We start from the raw sequence: 18,854 nt of genomic DNA, 5'->3' as shown, positions 1-18,854 counted from the left end.
AGTGGTTGCTGCCTGACTCATACTTGATCCCCATACTGACAATGGCACACTCCCCTGCACACATAGGTTCTGCCCCCATGATTGAACTCATTTCCAAAGTCTGGCACAACAACAAAATCCCCGACTCGGCCAAACGCCTGGTCCAGCAGTGCCTTATCTGCCTACAACACAACCCCGGGAAAGGAACTGTGGTACCCCGGGGAGGGTTTGGGACCCCCGACCACCCCTTTGAAGTCCTTCAGATGGATTACATCCAGCTGGAGAGATGCCAAGGCTTGAAGTATGTACTAGTCATTGTATGCGCCTTCAGCAAATGGGTGGAAGCCTATCCAACCCGTGATAACACTGCCATGACTACTGCCAAAGTACTACTGAAAGAGTTTTTCCCTCGCTACGGCCTTTGCCGAATTTTATGGAGCGACAATGGCCCCCACTTCATAGCTGAAGTTATCCAACTAATCCTGAAGGGGCTGGGAGTAAAACAAAGGTTCCATGCGGTCTTCCACCCCCAATCCGCTGGCCTAGTTGAGCGACACAATGCTACACTGAAACTGAAACTGTCAAAAATAGTGGCCACCACAGGACTTAAGTGGCCAGATGCCCTCCCACTGGCATTGCTATCGATGCGCTCCACTCCCACTAAGCACCACTTGACCCCCTACGAGGTGGTGTTTGGGCGACCAATGAACCTCTGGACTGCCCCCAAACCAACCTCCATTCACGACGTCCCCGACGTCCTGTTGTCAGATTATTTGTGCAAATTAACTAAAACGTTGTCTGTCATTCATCAACAGGTGCAGCAGGCCATCCCCGATGCTTCCAGGGGCCCCGGTCACGATATCCAACCAGGAGATTATGTTCTAGTCCGGAACTTTCAACGAGCGAAGAGTCTGGAACCCCGGTGGACGGGCCCCTGGCAAGTACTGATCACCACTCGGACGGCTCTTCGAGTGGAGGGAAAGAGGCACTGGCTGCACGGCCATCACTGTAAGAAGGTCTCCTCGACCCTGGCCATGACAGAAAACGTTGACACCCAAGAAGAGCTCCTGAACAAAGACCGACCATCACTGAACTGCCATCCTGATACAGAGGCACTTGAACTTGCAAAATTCTCTGATCCCACTGTGCCATCCCGGGAAGGGTATTTCCTGCGTCGAAAGGGGGGAGCTTCGGCTAAGTAGACCACGGACTAAGTTAAAATCTCAGAACGGTGACCTAAAACAACCAAGGGTCACCTGGAGAGAAGCTAAACAAAGTCTGTGGTTCTGCCCACTACCGAGCACCTTGAAGATGAAGATGATGGAAGCGCCAGACAAGAAGATGATGGAAGCGCCAGACAAGAAGATGATGGACGCAACCGGAAATACCCACTACAGGAACCCAAAGACTGACAATTTGCACAAATCAAAGACAATCGCCTACTTCATCCTTTTCCTCTTTTGCCTCCTCCTCATGACTTCCTTCTGGATCTTGGAGGACAGCACCCCCGCTCATCAGATATTGCTGGCCACTGTACAGCCAACCACCATGAAAGAGCATCACTTGATCCCCCTTTCGCCTCAGCTCCGAGAGAGGCAAAGGGAGTTCTGGAACAATTCCTTCGTGCAACTGCTGCACCAGCACAACCTTGCTACAAATGCCACGAACTGCTGGATCTGCGGGTTGCTCCCGCATGCCACTGAACACTCCATACCTTTCATCCCTTCTCCTTTCTCAGTTCATGGCTCCTGCCTCGCCTGGTTGATCCTCTTGCAGGAGAGCCACAAGGACAACGCCGCTTCTGGTCAGACAGTGTCACACTTCTACTATGGGTTCTGGCTGAACAAAACAGGAAGAACGTCTGCCCCCATTTGTCCTGCGGCCTCAGGTTCCGCCTTCCTTATGAACATCCCTGCCAAAGAAAGAGTCGAAATGCAAGTGCTCCACAATCCAGCCAGACCCACCTTCTCCCACCTGCGGAAGCAAACGGCTGCCACCCTGACCGTGGCCCTGTCTGTCATCAATGTCACAGGACTCGTGTGTCTCGAAGGCCAGGGAACGCAGCTGGTGGGTCACAGTTCCTGCCGCATCACCAGAACATTGGTCTCAGTTGATCCCCCTTCCTTTGTTGCTTCTCCGAATATGTACTTTGTTTGTGGCACCAAAGCTTACACCTGGCTCCCGAAAGGTTGGAGGGGTACGTGCTACATCGCCTTCATTCTTCCTCCCACGTATGTGGCCTCAGCCTACCATCACCGGCAAAAGCGCGCCGGAGACGTTGAACAAGCCGACTCCACCGGAGCACAGTTCCTGGATGCAGCAAAGGGACTTGTTCCTCTGTGGGGACCAATGGCAAACAGCCGCGCTATCCGACACCTAACTCAGGCAGTAGAAACAACCATTAACATCACGGCTGGCATCCTTGCTAACAACACGGCTGAGCTTCAGGCAGTCCGCCTGGTGGCTCTCCAAAACCGCCTTGTTCTAGATGTGATTCTGGCCGACCGTGGAGGAGCATGCCGCATCATCGGCTCCAGCTGCTGCACCTACGTGCCAGATAACTCGCCTTCAGTCTACAAAGCAATTGAACACCTCCACAGACTATCCTCAGAGGTTCACCAAGAGCAAGAAGGATGGTCGCTTGGAAGCTGGTTTTGGGACACTTTGAAGGACTGGGGATTGATATTGTTTACATTTATACTGATACCAGTCGTGGTACTGTGTGGGTGCTGCTTAGGTATTCAATGTCTGCCACCTTTGTGTTCACTCATTTCTAACTGTATGTGCCCTAAGACTTTGGACTTCAGAACTGAGCACATGAGTCCCCTCTATGAGGTAGAAATACGTGGTCTTATGGGGATAGATCCGAATTGACAAACTGACGAGACATGTTAAAAGGGAGGACTGTGGAATTTTAGTTCGTGAACTGAACATCATCTGCGCCATCTTGTCCATTCCTCAGACTCACGTATGAACATACACGACAGCCATTTTAGGTACCATGATCTCCCTGTTCACGATCGATCATCAGTGCACTTCCCTGACCCTGCAAGCCTCCCCCATGCACTCTGGCTGACCCCGCATCCACATGCGTAAGTCATGAACCCTCCTCTTCCACGTGACTCTGTCTCTAGGAATCACACCCCGCGCCTGACCAACACCTCATTCCGATTATCCACACTAAACACACTGATCCTTTCCTTCCATGAATACCTCTCCTTTGATGACCCCTTCCTTTGAGCCCGATTGTCTGTACGAACCGCTGGTCATCCCTTGGCCTGAGGATACAGTTTATTGCCCACTACTGTATGCACTCGACCCTTTTCAAAGGAGCTACTATTGATCATGACCTCCCCACCCCTTGAGATTCGATCAGGCGCACACATTCCAAAGGAATCGGCGAAACACTCAGCTGAGTGATAGCCCCCTCCTGTTGTATGGGGGGTGAGGACCTCTACTGTAGCCACGTGTTGGAATGAGCCGGAACTGGGGGGGGGTACCGGGGATGTCATCTTTCACTACTTCACAATGTCTTTATTGTAATAAAGAACGGTCACATGTCATAAACCAGTGTATAAAAGACCAGGTCTCAGAGAGGCTGTCAGAGAGCACCTCGAGACGATACCTTGTTGTCCGATCTGATGTGTTCCGTCGGAATAAAACGTGTTTCCTGTCTTCCTGTCTCCAGCGCCTGCCTCTTTATTTGATAATCTTTGTAAGGTATTAGAGGCGTTTAACGCCGGGCAAAATTACTGAAGAGACATCGACTAAATCGCCTGACCATTTTGTATTGATCTTCGTCAGAAGCAGCTCGTCCTTATGACGTCAGTGGGGCTTCACTCCTTATTTGTTGTCAATTTTTTACTATACTAATTGTGAATATTGTTATATTATTTGTTATTGTTTTAATTTATAAAATGGAGGACAAATAGCTGGAATATGTCTTTCCCTAGCATCTGAGGTAAGTTTTAAATGTATGTATGTTATGTGCGTGCAGTTTTGTGTGTTTATGTTAGAGAGAGTGTGTAGGTGTAGGCAGTGTGTGTGTATGTGTAAGCATGAGTATGTGTATGCATGTGTATAAGTGAGTGATGGTCAAAGGGCATGTGAAGTTACTTTTGCTACTCAAGGCATTTTGGTAAATTGACGTCCAAGACATCCAGGTGCTATCCATGGGTGCGGGGGACATTGGTTGATTTGCCCAGAATTACAGGATGTTGAAGTGACGCCCAGGCATAAACCTGGATCCTCGGCTCCGGAAGTCGGCAACTCTAGCTGCTGCGCCACATTCTGATGAGAGAACAACAAGGAGTGTGGGGGGGGGGCGAAGTACACAAATGAAAGCAAGCAGGATAATGGAACATTGGGGTGAAGCACGTGAGTGGGAGAGAGCAACACATAGCCCAGGAGGTCGGCAAGTTTGGTGGAGAAGCACGCAAAGAGAGTGTAAGCAGAACCTGAGGGAGAGAGAGAGAAACGCAAACATGAAGGGGGGAGCTGTTATTTGGTGCGGGAACAGCACGAGGAAGAAAGCTGGAAAACACATTAACTGTCATGGAGTGCTTAACCTTAAAAAAGTAGTTTCCTAACAGTGATCAGTGGAAGGTTAGAAGAAACCCAATCAAAAGCATAGATTGTATTTTTTGTACGATTACTTAAAATCATTACAAGTGTATACAACTCATATTAAAATACCATGCTATAAAATACGACATAATTAACATCATTACAGAGTGTATACGATTTGTAGTGAACAGGTATAGTAAAGTGCAAGTTGCTGTTAGAGTAATTGAAGCATAATAAAAGTGGTTTAAAAAACGGGGCACTAAATGATGCAGGACTTAGCAATTTCCAGACTAAGGTTGATGAATGGGTTTGGGTTTGTGTCCTCCAGTTTATAGTGGGTTTAAATGCTATACGAAAAGTGTGCAGTCATGAGGGCCACCACATCTAGTAAAGTGCAGATAGCAACTGGTATCTTTGGTGCAAAACAGTAGCAATTAAAAGGTTTGGTGCAAAATTGCAAGAATTAAAATATGGGACACTTTGTTGAAAAAGTACTTTGCCAGGGTGGTCTTGGATTTAAGTTTTTGCTGGTTGAGACCAAATTCCAGCCTACATGCAAGGTACGCCCTAGGTAGCCCCATAGGCAGGGTGCAGTGTATTTGAGAGGTAGGACATATACTGGTGTTTTTTACATGTCCTGATAAAGGAATACTGCTAATTTTGTTTTTCACTATTGCAAGGACTAGCTCTCCCATAGGTTATCATTGGAGCTGCCTTGTAACATCTTACAAGTATAACTTTCAATTGGGAAGAGATAGAGATTTGGAGTTTGGGCTCCATGAGCCCATAATTTAAACCCACATCTTTTAGTGAAGTGAAGGTGGTTTTTAGACTGTGTGTTTGAAAATGCCACTTTCAGAACGTGGACATTTTATTGCTTTATTGTCCTATGCGTCTGACTGACTGTGGAATCAACATCTGGGTTAGACTGACAGTTGGGCTGTTTGTGCATTCTCTCTAGACAGTCAAACAAAGGGAACTGAGGTGTATCCATCACCAGGCTGATGGGCCTTCCTGAGCTAACGTGGTGGGAGGAGTTTTCACTGACACCTGAATTAGGCTGTGCCTGGCCTCTCACAATGCTGTCTCCACCCCCCCCCCCCCCCACATATTGAGTTTGGAGCCAGGACAGGTCAAGGCAAGATCTGTGCACTACAAAGGCTATCCTTTGAATTATGCCTACTTAAAAGGCCAAAAAGGGTGTACGTATTGGACTTATAACCCCAGGCTTTTAGATTGCTTCTGGATCAAGAGGAGGCTCTGCCAAGAGGAAAGAGCTTGAACGCTGTCAGGAGTACTGCCCCTTTGCTGTGTTGCTTTGCTGAGTAGGCCTGCAGTTGCTGCTTCTGTCTTGGAGAGGACAAGGACTAGGCTTTGCTTCAGTATCCTGCTTGAGAAGATTCTCCAAGGGCTTGTGTGTGCTTGCCGCCTATTAAAAAGTGTCAGAGCCATCAAAGACTTAATTTGCAGCCCGCCTGATCTCCTCGACTGGGAGTTCTGACCTGCCAAGGGGTGCCAATCCCAGTTCTGGGCCGTTGGATGTTGTTTGGCTGCTTTAAAGACTTAAAATCCACGCATCGCCCTTCCAGCGCTATTTTTCCCACCACAAGCTTGCTGTGCAGTTGAAACACCAAAACAATTGGCACAGTGCCTGTTTGTGGCCAGAAGAACTGCCACAGTACAAGTCCAGGGCGAATTGTCTCAGACTTTTGAGACCCCCGCTCCGACTCCTATGCAGGCCCTTCTGTGCGGCTGAAGGAATGAACGCATTTCCAGTCTGCGGCTAGAAGAATTGATGCATCGCCTGTTTCGCCACCTCCGCAATGACCCCAGCATGTGTGCGCCAAGTTTCTAAAGGAGTCACCTCTCAAAATGGATGCATCTCTTGTCCTCGCAGTAAGGAATCTTAGCAGCACTTCCCATGCATGCAGCAGAACTGACGCCTCCATTCACCTGGGTCTCAAGACCGACACATCACTGTGTTTTCTGATGCTTCACTCCTCTGCAGCTGTTTTTCACCTTGGAGTTCGATGCATCAAAGGTACTCTGTGCTAAAATCAACACATCTATGGAGTTCTAAGGACAGAATTGCTTAAACCTTAAAAAAGCGATATCTGGAGTATGTTGGATTTGTGTCATTTTGGTCTTTTTTTGGTTTAGATAAAGATTAGTTATTTTTCTAAACTGGTGTGGTGTCCAATTGTAGTGTTTTCACTGTATTACTGTGTGTCTATGTACACATGCTTTACACATTGCCTCTGAGATAGGCCTGACTGCTCGTGCCAAGCTACCAAGGGGGTGAGTAGGGGTTTTCTTGGGTTTGTAACTCCGTTACCCTGACTAGAAGGAAGGGTCCCTACTTGGACAGGGTGCATACCACTGCCAACTAGAGACCTCAATTTCTAACAAACATCAAATTTCAGGCACCCTAGAAGTTTGTGCTATGTGCATTAACCGCTTGCAGAGGATCATCATAATCTGTTATCTTGCAAAACTGTGTGTGTCATGTATACTTAATGTGCGTACTATTAAAAATGTCCTTGTCTCTGCAAGTTTTCAGCACTAATGAGCATAAAAACTTCATCTGTACATACTTATAGAATACTTTAATTATCATCATGTATATCCCATTGTGAGTTCTTGGCAAGCTGGTAATAGGTCGTTTTTTTAACCAGACAGATTTCTGGTAGAATCAAGTTAAAAAGACACTGACCACTAGAGCAGCCATCGCTGAGAAAATTTGGGAGTTCCTCACTTTTAATGGTACAAGGAACTACATGACATCTGTGAAGTGGGATCTCCTGAAATCAGTGGTTAGGAGTAGCCCAATAGCGGAAATCATGGAGTGCATAAGCAAACCACTTCAAAATGATCAGAAGGAAACAGAAGCCCATCATAAAGTTACAATTTCATAAGCTGTAGCATAAGTTTCTTTCTATCATGGGAGCTATGTATAATGCCCGACCTTAGAAGAATGAAGTACGACCCAACCCATTTAAGTACAAATTGCTAAAAGCAGTTTTACAAAGCAGGTAGGTTTGTCGTACGGCTTGTACCTCACCGGTAAAACTGCATTTCTTGGACAACATAAACATCAGGATTGTGCCAGACTGATTCCGTGCGCACCATTAGGATCTGTTGGCCTGTAACCCTGCTAGCACATGGTGCACCATCTGCACCTCTAATTTTACAGTGTAACAAATGTGTGCAACCTCAAAACCTGACAACCCGTACCCCCCCCCCCCACTGACTCACCCAAAGAAATCATGGTAACAGATCTAGAACTCTTTTGCTTGGCCTCTCATGCATACCCAAAACAATACACAAGAAATACTCAGAAAGGCATTTTTTGTTTTTGTTTTAAGCATTGTGATTATTGTATAAAATACATGTGCTGCAATAATTAATAGAATGAAACATATTAGCATAATTAGCGTTACACGAGTAGTGAGTATATGCAGGCATATATGTGCTATGTATAGTGCACTCCTATCTAGCGCTCCTTAATCTAGGCTTGCCTAGGGTGGGTGATCTGCCAAATCTCTTTCCAGATGGTCTAACTCCCCTTTACCTGAGGGGAAGTGTCATCAGGTTGTCCGTCTTGGCGTAGAGCCGGACATTCCTTGTGTTTTTCTTTTCAGATTTATGTAGCACTAACTCGACCCAAAGGTATTGGAGTGCCTTATATGAGCACCGGTTACGTTACACAAGGCCACTTTTTTTTTTTTGGTAAGCACAAGTTATTTGCCCAGAATCACAGGATGTGGAATCAACCCCGAGGATTGAAGCTTGGTTTCACAGCTCCAAAGTCGGCAGTGTAGCCGTCAGACAACATCCTCTCATATTTCTGTTGGAAAGCAGGAATCAGCTGAGCTGGAATTCCAGCATATAGTGACCTTGCAGCTGAGTGCTTCTCTCCCCTAAACAAGGAAGTGGCTCTGTATATATAATACCACCATCCATGTGGCCATGCCGCAACCCTGATCAGGCTACAATTGTTTGTTCTTGTTTGATAGTGTCATTGCCTACCAGTCAATAACATAAATAATATTTGCGCAGTGAACTTTATCCCTTGTGCTGAATGTTCAAGGTGTTGTGACAGCGTGCCTACGAAGTGGAAATGTAAGGAATGCAGATTCAGAGAATGTTATCCTGCATAGTCACACACACACATGTATGTTAAAAGTCACTGTGTTTAACTCCTTCCGTGCTCATGACGAGCTCAGCTAGGAGCTGATATCCTCCAAAGCACCTGGTCCAGAAAACTTTACTCACTATTTAAAAAAACCTTCTTTCACAATTCTTGGATCTCTTGATTAGACTCTTTACCTTGTTCGCAGACTAAGCCAGGGTCACTCAGGTGGAGGCAAAGATCTCTGTGATGCTTAATCAAAGATGGTGTCAGAAAACGTGGATCCTGTAGACCGAGCTCCCTGGAAAATACTGATGTCAAGGTATTCACCAAGGGCCCGATTCACATAACTAACTTAAGACAAAATCCTAAACTTACTACCATTTTGGTATTTACAGAAGGCACTAAGCAGACTGAAGCACAGCTCGGTGTCCTGCTGTGCTTCCAGCTAGCCCCATTGCCTGGTTTCCATAACATGACTCCTTAGACCAGAAAGGATCCCCACCATTCATGCAGCATGCACCTCCAAACCTTAAAGAAGTCTCATCACCAATAACAAATGCTTTACACCCGGAAAAAGTCTAATTTAACACAGCAGCCAAGATCTCACACCCGAATTGGGTGTTTGTTCTCACTTGGCATTGGATAAGTCTGTATTTGTTTACTACCATGGCCCCCCTCACTTCTCCATCCCATAAGCCAAGAGTGTCTTAGGACACAATGCTGTTCGTTCCTCCACACACAAGCCTGCCTCCCACCCCCACGCAAGCTCGATTCCCAAGTTCAGCGCTGCTCATTTTACACGTAAGCCCTGCCCCCACCCGTCTTTGAATCAATGTCAGGGAATTTTAACGGACTTGATCCCATGGTATCATGGGAAGTAGTAATAAAATGCAAAGACATGCGGACCATGCAGGACGAGTGCCACATTTTTCCAGCTTTCCTAAATGAAAACCAGCTGAGAGGTTTCACCTTGCATCCACAGAAGAAACCCACCCCCTCTCTCACTCTTACCGCAGTAAACAAAGTGTACTTGCCAAGCACCTCTCACCAAGAACAGTTTATGGGAGTTCAGCTGTTTACGACCGTTTTGTACCACGCTGGGAGGGCCGAGGAGCGTTTTATTTGTCACCCTCCTACATGACCTCCCAGGAGCCTCAAGACACCAGACCCCAATGTGTCTTGTTTGTCCATTCGTAAGCAGACTGAAGCACAGCTCGGTGTGCTGCTGTGCTTCCAGCTACCCCTATTCCCTGGTTTCCATAACATGACTCCTTACGCCAGAAAGGATCCCCACCATTCATGCATCATGCACCTCCAAACATTAAAGAAGTCTCATCACCAATAACACATGCTTTACACCTGGAAAAAGTCTAATTTAACACAGCAGCCAAGACCTCACACCCAAATTGGGTGTTTGTTCTCACTTGGCATTGGATAAGTCTGTATTTGTTTACTACCACGGCCCCCCTCACCTCTCCGTCCCGTAAGCCAAGAGTGTCTTAGGACACAATGCTGCTGGTTCCTCCACACACAAGCCTGCCTCCCAACCCCACGCAAGCTCGATTCCCAAGTTCAGCGCTCCTCATTTTCCACGTGAGCCCTGCCCCCAACTCCAGCTGTCTTTGAATCAATGTCATGGATTTTAGCGGACTTGATCCCATGGCATCCTGGGAAGTAGTAAAAAAAGACAAGCGGACCATGCTGGACGAGTGCCAAATGTTTCCAGCTTTCCTAAATGAAAACCAGCTGAGAGGTTTCACATTGCATCCACAGAAGAAACCCACCCCCTCTCTCACTCTTTCCGCAGTGAAGACTGGATGTAAGTGAAAGCATGTTCCTCCTGCGAATCCTGCCCAGCGCGATGAGACAGGAACAGTTCCCAAACATGAATGCCGAGGCGTACTATAAAAACAAGAGAGCATGCGAGGTTAGGGGTAGCAAAAAAAAAAAAACACGTGTGCGTGCCTCTCGCTGCAAGAGGAGGAGGCAGCAGGGGGAGAGGAGAGAGGAGGGGGCCTGCGCCTGTTTCCCTTGCGGGAGCGAGCAGGAACCATCTGTTCATTACAAACAGATGGTTTCAAAGCACGCACCCGCAAGGGAATCGCCAAACGTGCACGCGTTGCCATTGAAAGCAATGCAAAGCATGGACTTTTTTGGGCCAAAAACTGAATCCATTACTAAAGGTCTCCTCCTATTCAGCGCATGCGTGCTGTGTAGGCGAAACCTAAAAATGGGGTTTGTAAATTTGTTCACTACGCGGGATTAGAATGACCTCATACAGAATAGCATTAGAGGGGGCATTAGCTCCAATGGAATATATATATAAACCTAAAGCTCCTTTAGAGATGGTATTACACCACAGTACGGCTGCACTCCTTCAGAAGCCACTGATCAAACAAATGTACGAGACATTGTGGTGAAAAGAGCAGCATGTTCATATTCTTTGGCACTACCCTAAGGACGTTTGGGGAACAGCTTTAGCCGACATACACCAGATTACTGAAAACAGGGTCCCATCCCTAGTCTACAGCCCTGGGGATGGATGCCTGAGGAGGACCGAGTGTTGAAATAGGGCACGAAGAGACTGGTCAAGCAGCTAATGGTTGCAGCCCAGGAAATGGTCTTGGGAAAGGTGGGCCCTCCAGTGGGAACTGCAGGGATGTAGGTGCCAGAGGCTATGTCTACCACTCGCAGTGGAAAAAATGTGCATGACCTAGCCTGTGGGCAAGGAGCGAGACTCTGCAAAGTGGTGGGATATGCTGCTTGGCTTCTTTGTCAAGAATGATTAGTTACTCCCTTGCTCATGGGTGCTGCGTGTCTTGTAGATCCTTCCAAGTGGAATGGTCCAAGAGGAGGTATCTAGACCGTTTTGAATTTTGGGGCCTCTGTATTGGCAAAATGTTCTTCTGTATGTTGCCTAACGCCTTGGATCTGAGCACACATCCTTGAATAAACTAAATGAAATCACTTGTTTTTTTAAAATAAATAAAAATTGGTAAAACCGAGAAAATCCTTGGTCAAACATTATGGGCCATGTTTGATGTGTAAAAAAACTGAAGGTCATGGTTGGTATATATACAAACACTCTGCATACCATGCTTACTGTATGCACTAAACATGGCCAAGAGTTGTAAGCATGTTTAATGTGTGAGAGTGGTGTATCTATGGTACTTTTAGAGAATGAGCACTGGGTGTACCATACACGTGTAGTAAACATGGCCGATATCTAAAGGCCAAGAAACGTCTTCCATTTCCTTGAGTGCCACACACAGCACCGCATGATTATAACACACACATTCACTAAACACAGGCCATAACCGAAGGCTGTTTTCCATATTGAGTGTTGATATATCATTTATTGCGTCTTCGGTGATGGCAATGTAATCGGTGACGTCATTTATGATTTATGCACAAGGTCATGAACAGTGCATGGGTTTAGGTAACACTGTGTGTCTAGTTTAATACTGTGGAATTGCAGGGGTTTCGGGGTTTTGCATCACACTATTCACACCACTCCATGTCTTCATCATTAAATTTGTAGTTCCTTTGCTAGATTTTGAGGCATCCAACATATAATTTAAGAACCAGACACAACCATCACGAAGATATTGCATTAAACATCGTTATCTCATAACTAATAGATTTCCTTTTGAATCTACATTTCCTTTTGTGCTGTCCAGATAATTGCTTTGCCAGTTCAGTTCATATCATACAACCACATTTAATGTGCATTCTCTCGGGTCAGCATGGAAGTGACACTTGGTTTGTACTCAGTAGAAAGTGCTGGAGAGCTTTAAATATTCTCTAGTTATCTTCTGACACTGGACATGAAAGTGCACTCAGTCTTTTCCTTGAATGCATGTATTTGAAATTCAGAGAAGCCAAAAGATTCTACTAGGAAATTTATTTAATCATCAGACCCATTACAAATTACGTTTTCTGCTAGAACAAGCTTGTCACACTCATGCTGATTTGTTTTTAATTTACTGACAGGAAGGGGTTCTGTATCATTTGTTCCTGTGATTCGAGCTCATTTAATCAAGTTTCTATTTAATGGCTACGTGATCCTGTTGAAAATAAGTGTCAGGTTTCTCGAAACATATTGTTGTGAGCAGATGAACAAGAGAGATTTCCAAGCACCAAAGGGTGTCCCATAGGAGCAGAGCTCAATGACAGTGGCAAGGATGTTATAATATGATGTTATCCGTCCACCAACACTCCACTCCATCATGAAGCAGTGGCGCCTGTTCAGCTGCACCCTTAACCCAAATGGAAAGGCCAATGTCCTCTTAAGGATTTGGATGGCCCTGGGCAAAACATAGAACAACCTTGAATTGTATGACCCTAACCTACTAATTCAAGCCCACAGAATTCCATGCAATGCTAAATTATATGTTAAGCTTTAACAGGGTCACACAAAAAGAATTGAAATGTGTCTTGCCCGGGAACCCAACAATCATTAAGAAGAAACTATGTATAGTGCTGTAAAGGTAGACAGAGAGCGAGAGAGATTTAGATGAAATAAAGAATAGATAGAGCTCAAGTAAGCAAAAGGTTCACTCTCCCAGGGGGTTCTTGGAAGTTGAGGGATCTGGCCTTTGCCCACTTTGCCAGTGGCTTAAAATGTCTCTGGGAAAGGACTTGGACCCAATGCACAGCATCTCATATGGATGAATGTAGGGACAGAGCTCTTGCACAGTGTGATGAGATGTGCCCTCTGGCCCTTTTAGACTTCGCTTGTGGCCACTGGGTTTCTCCCAGTGACCTCGACATCTTTAGATCCACTGGAGGAGCTACATGTCGTTGACTGCTCAGTCTGCAGCAGACCAGGCCCTGCTTGTCTTGGGGTACACTCAAAGTGTATCCCAGATCAGAGAAATTATTTCACCTGTTTCTCACCAGCAAATGGGATAGACTGATGGTTAGTGGCAGCTGGTTAATGATCCTTGGCACTTTATAGCCATACCTCTGAGAAAAATCCCTAATTTGAAAAAAATAATTTTTGGGGTCCTTCACTTCCCTGTAAGCATATAATGTGTTTCCTTTTAGCACATGGTATGTGTGGAAACTGGATTGTTTGAATAGGGTTGTTTAATGGGAAAAAGATGACGGCAGGCTGAGTCTGCCATGAGTGTCCCTGCTCCTCTGCTCTTGCTTAGCCACAATACAACTTGCTGATTAGCGAGCAAAGGACAGACGAGGTTGCTCTACTGCTGGGACTTTTGGGACTTTTGGGTTGTGGAAATGGTGCCCTGAAAAAATGAACCATATAGCAAAGGTTGCAGACTATAGAGCACCGCACCTGAAACGGGTTCCAAAAGTGTGATTATCAAACATTCAATTTCCTAGGATTGTGCACATACTACACGCCCCGGCTGCCAAGGTGCAACCCTTAAAACAAGGTTAGAACAGTAATACAAGGCGTAGAGGTGCACCACTTCAAAAGTCCCAATGGATTTTTTGTGTTTACTTTTAGAGTGGTGCACCCCTACCCTGAAATGTCTCTTTGCTCCATATAACTTGAGTTGCTGGCATGGCACCTACATAAAGGGCGTGTCCTGCAGCGACAACGGGGGATGCTAGACCGCGGCCATTACTACAGCCAACATCAACCAAGTGGGCATGCGGGAGAATACAGAGAAGTAGTTGGCCTCGCAAACTGGCTGTCCAGTTTTTAAAATGCTTTCAGCACAGATGGAATCTCAGGTCCAGTTTGGGTCAGTTTGAACCTCAGCTCCTACTCACATCCAACATCACCGGCCGCTCAAGTGCAGCTGGAGGCTTTTAGAATCAGTGAGGCCGGATCTCTTGGCTTAGTGCCCCCTCAGCTGATTACACATTGTGTCAGGTGGAGAAGGGTTGGTTGGGTCACACCAGACTATTGGTCAAGAATGAATGAATGAATGAATAGCTTTTATATAGCGCAACGTTCACTCCAGGGAGTATCTTGGCACATTATGCGGAGGGAGAGGGCACCTTCCAGGAGAAAGGAGCTGGCACAGTCTCAGAAGATATAAACTCAGAGGAAAGACCAAGCAGTATTATCTGAGATACCAAAAATCCATGTTTTTAAGGACTTCCTAAAGTTGAGTTCAGTTTGTGTGTGTCTGAGTTGAGTTGGCAAGGAATTCACTGTTGCCTCTGATTCTAGAGATAGTAGTTTGCTCTCAGTATATAATGCTGACCCTGTGCTCGCTAAACCTGCTGAAGCGATATAAGCATTGACAGGGTTCAAGCACTCTCTGCCTGCTGTGGAATTGATGTCAGAAGCTGGGAAAGATAAACATGTATCCCCCAAATATAGATGAACCCAGCTTGTTTGATAAGCTGAACCTTAAATTCGCACATTGGTCTGAGTACCTGATAATACTGAGTGAATTTAACTGTTATGAATTAGAAAGTAGATACTATGAACTGAGCTGCTCCACCCCGCATGGTGAAACTAGGAAATCTATATTCGGCATTGCACGGGCGCACGGTGTATTTGATCAGTTGGAATAGACCGGGGTACGGTTTGTATTCTGCACCACATGGACATTATACTATAATAGATATGGTTTATATTACACAGGGCCTGATTCAGAAAACAACAATTGAGGTCTGTCCCAAAATGACCCCTGATCATAATCGAATACTAGTTACACTCCATCTACTGGATTTTAGAAAGGAAGGGTGCTGCTGGACGTTCTCCAGATCACATTTATCGAACATAGACTGTAGAAGTAGGATTACTAGTTTACTGAGAGGATTTATAACAGTGAATGTTGATTCATCATTTCCATTTGGTGGTGTGGGAAGCCCTAAAGGCTTATGTATGCGGGTTTACCATGCAGTTTATTTTAGAACTGAATAAAATGCAGGAAGATAGGACAAGTAAACTGCATTCAGAACCACATGAATTGGACCAGCAGCATGCCCAAGTGATCTAAGATAAAAGCTCAGACCAGCTGGGGATACATCTAGAATTGCTGAAACATAGCAGCATAGTTGGCCGTGTTTATAGAGAGAATGTTGCTGCTGTTTATAAGGCGATTAAGGAGCCCCAGCAAAGAATATGGGGAGAAAATTGGTGTTGGTGTGCCTGATTGCAGAAAGGAGACATCAGAATGCAGTGAAATGTATTAGGTACAAGGAGGGAAGGTGGTTTTCTTAGCACCCAGGTGATACTTAATCAATTTGGAGACTTCTCTAAAGTGATCTTTGGTTGCTTGCTTTCACATATGCAGAGTGAAACTGCTGAATATCTGCAATTAGCTGGCCTACCACATTTGAGTTTGCTAAAGGCACAAGCCCTAGAGGGAAATGTACTAGATGTTGAGATGGCTATCCGGTTTCTCCTGTTAGGGAAAGCAGATGGGGATGACACTATACCATTGGAATTTTATAAAAAATGTATAGAATTACTTGTCTCCTATTTATGTTAGCGAGTGCCAGTATTGATAAAGGTGGCAATTATTACAGTGTCTTGGTATTATACCAATATTACTGTTTAAAAAAAAAAAGAGAAACCGCCTAAGGAAAGGGAGTCGTACCGATCTATCTCTTTAATTAATTCAGATGCTAAAGTCTATACAAAGATACTGGCTTCTCGGCTTTTTGCAGATGTACAGCATCTAGTCTCACCACAGCAACACAGATTCATTCCGGGCAGAGATACTACCAGCCTCATAAATACTGCAGCATTTGATATGACTAATACTACTGGGAGTCGGGCCAGTATGATTCATTTAGATGCCTAAAAGGCATTTTACCGGGTTTCCTTGGTATATCTCTGGTAGACTATGTGTACCATGGGAATTGGCGACAGGTATATGAATCATGTTAAATGTCTCTATCGAAATCCAGTGGCCAGGAGGGTCTTTGACTGGCATAGTTCCTCCATATTTGGTATATGCAGGTGTTGATGTCAGGGGGGTCTGCTATCACCCCTATTGTTTGCCCTGTAGTTAAAGCTCCACTTAAGACAACTCAGTAATAACTGCTTGATTCAACCTGTAATACTGAATGGGGTGGAAATCAAAATCAGTGCTTATGCAGGTGATGTCATGGTATAGTCATCTGATCCTATTCAAGCTATCAATCAAATCTCACCAAAGACTGAGAAGTTCAGGGTCATTTATAGATATTAGCTGAATTTATCTAAAATACAGACGATACTTAATTTTGGGATGTACAAAAATATTTCTGGGATAGTCCAGTTGCCACCTATTTAGGGGTCAAGATCACAAGTAAAATAGAGCAAATTTTACAATTAAATTCCGAGCAGCTCCTGCTTCCATGTATAGCTAAGATACACACCTGATATCTCTGCCTGCCCCTTCGCTGGTTGCCACATCATTTGAGCCTGACTCTACTTATTCCTGCAACGGACCTCTGAGTTGGCTATTGTCCTCATTATGATCTACCTTTGCCTCTATCTGACGTTCTTCCACAGTCACACATTCCAGCTCTATTCCTGCCCGCTTCCTCCATCCCCTTCACTACTATATGTACAACCTGCTTCTGGCATGGATCCACAAAGAACAACCAACACCTATTTGGAGCCATCGGGATGTCATACTTCTAAAATTAATTAACCCCTGAATCTATCAAAAATAGCATCCAAGCCCTTGAAACACATAATGCTCAATTCCTATCCAGAAACCTTGGTTTGCGACCCCTACTTTTGTGCGAATAAACGAGCTATGGTAAGTGACCTTTTTTTACACAAATAGACAAGCACAGTAGAGGAAAGTTCTGCTCTTATTCTTCTTGATCTCTTCGTCCAGAAAAACACCACGTGGTCTCAAACTGTCGCTGGGCCTTCATGTGCATGTAGAGCAGCACTCACCATTACCATCTACAACAATGATATTATCCTGATCCAGTCTTCAGATCACCACCTTAAAGTATTCGAGAAATTTGTTCCCTCTCAATAAAAACAAACTGCATTGATCTCTGATTCCCCAGCCATTCTAGACCTTCCTAATGCTGTTGTCATCACTAACTCACCTCCATCACCCGGTGGGTCGGAAGCCACTGCCCACTACATTAGATTGTAGCCTCATCCTACATACAGAGCAATTACTTCAGAGTTACACAGCCAAGCTTCCCATACCTTCTTCCCGACTATACTTTTGACCCTCCACCTGAAACAAACATGGAGGAGGCATTGTCATCATCCATAAAGAAGCAATTCGCTGCACCACCACCGAAGACGACAACACACCGATCATGGATCACCTCAATTTCAAACGCCACACAGATGACAAAATGACCATCAGAGGCACCTTCGCCTACAGACCCCCAGGACCATGAAGCGGATTCTGAGACACCATCACCAACTTCATTGCTCCACTAGCCATCAAGTCTAAGCGCTACATCTTCTTTGGCGACCTCAACTTCCACCTGGGCGACCCCACAGACACTAACTCTAACAACATCCTGGAATGCATGGGCAGCAACAGCCTCAGGATCACCGTGCACCACCACCAGCTCGCCCAGTAAACCCTTCTGAAGCTGGAACAAAGTGACACAGACCCAAAGAATGGATGCCCTCAACGCAACCCAGCCCGACCCCTCAACCACTCTGGAACAAGCAGCCTAGATCTTCACCACCTGGATCATCAACAAGCCAGCTGGTACACACCAGAACTCAGGGCTAGTAAACATGACTACCTGTGGTGCTAGAGGCACTCTTATGGTTTGACACCAGGTGATAACCTTTGACTACCATCATTTTATTTGACTTTGGTGCTTCATTTTACCCTAGCCTGAATGTACGTCCTGCATATGTCTTTTTTTCCTTGAAGGTTTCTTTCATGTAATCTTGCAATCTTAAAGTTGGAGCTGTCACAGAGTAAAACGGCCTTTCCAAGAACTGAATGTGTGGGATGTGCATTTGAAAGCATGAGAGAGAGAGAGGTATGGAATGTACTTTTTGGTCTCAAAGTGCAGTGGTATGAGCCGTGATGCTCAAATGTGCGTTGTGTTCTACATTGAGAGATGAAGTATATTATGCTAGAGGCAGTGGTGAACAAATGTGCATTGTGTTGTACATTGGGAAGTATTATGAAGTTCTTACTATTGGCTTTGACAGGGCCTCATGTCATCCTGAATTCTGATTCTGTCTTGCTGGAGCTGTCTGTGCGCACATGCCCACAGAGTGCGCAAGTTGTTTATCCACGTTCAAGAT

This window comes from Lissotriton helveticus, chromosome 1_1 (genome assembly GCF_964261635.1).
Source record: "Lissotriton helveticus chromosome 1_1, aLisHel1.1, whole genome shotgun sequence".
Classification (NCBI taxonomy): Eukaryota; Metazoa; Chordata; class Amphibia; order Caudata; family Salamandridae; genus Lissotriton; species Lissotriton helveticus.
The sequence above is the reverse complement of the archived record's forward strand: the minus strand, read 5'-3'. Positions refer to the sequence as shown.